This window comes from Octodon degus, unplaced genomic scaffold (genome assembly GCF_000260255.1).
Source record: "Octodon degus isolate 3935 unplaced genomic scaffold, OctDeg1.0 scaffold00066, whole genome shotgun sequence".
NCBI classification, from domain to species: Eukaryota; Metazoa; Chordata; class Mammalia; order Rodentia; family Octodontidae; genus Octodon; species Octodon degus.
In genome coordinates, this window is record NW_004524642.1 from 7,778,061 (window position 1) to 7,779,338 (window position 1,278).

Below are 1,278 nucleotides of genomic sequence, written 5' to 3' on the forward strand. Positions count from 1 at the left end.
TTTTCTTAGGTTGAGTGGTTATTTTCCAGGGTGTGTGATCTGCCTTTGTACAGCCTCCTAAAAGCTGGGATTGCAGACACGCACCTCCATAACCAGTCTCAATTGCTGTCTCATTGCGCCCAGGGGTGGAACCAGTAGGCAGTCCCTGGGATTGAACCCTGGACCCTGCAACTGCTTGCAGGCACTTTAATCCACTGAGTTATTTGGATAGCCCTTTGTGATTATATTTTTAAATAAGTCTTGCTTTTGATTCTTGTTCTTTTTAGCAAAAAATCCCTGCCAATTTCAAGATCCCAAAGAATTTCCCTTAGGTTTGCTTCTAATAACTATATATTATACGACTTATATTTTAAAGGTTTAATCCAGAGTATTTTCATGAAGTTTGTTTAGTGTGTGGTGACAGACAGTGGCCAAGTTTTAGTCTTTGGCATGTGGAAAGCCCGTTTTTCAGCACCATTTAATAAAGTCTTGATGGGGAACTGAGAATCAAAACCATACCATGTCAGTATTACCGTCTTCTAAAATTTTCATAGAATGGCAGAGTGCCAAAAAGAAAAGTGATACAAATTCAGTTCATGCGGGACATGCCTTTGCTTGTTAGTCTTGTGGACATTCAGATCACTGTAGGAGATTGTGTCACTTTTGATTTAAACAAAAATTTGAATAACAACCACCTGATGAAAATGTACATTTCACACAGTCTGCATGAGTAATTTCTCACGTCTTCATCAAAAGTGAGACTGTCAAGGAAATAATCTCATTGAAGAACACAACACATTTCCTAGCACAGTCATCGTTCAGTTTTCATAAGGTGATAAATGCAAATGTCATCAAAGCTCTCTTTGACCACAATTATAAAAAATGCCAGTGAGAATAAACGGAGATATTTCATTTGAGCTTGTGAAAAACTATAGATGTCACCAAAAGCTTGTTATTTCAATTTGCTACCTTATCTGCATGCAAAACATCATTTATTCCTCTTTTGTTTTGATGATCAATATTTTCTATAGAGTTATTAAAATTTTTAAATATATTCGTCATCATTAAGAGAGTTTATTACTTAAGTTATGTAAATATTTCATGATATATTTTTACACTTAATAATGAAAATTCTTGATTATCAATGACACTGGCCGAACTGACCCTTATTTCAAGATCCAAAATATATTCTGACTTTTCTAAAGACATCCTTTTGGGGGCAGGGGAGGTAATTCAGTCGATAAGCACTTGCCTGGCAAGTGAAAGGATCTGAGTTCAATCCCTGGTTCTGCAAAAAAA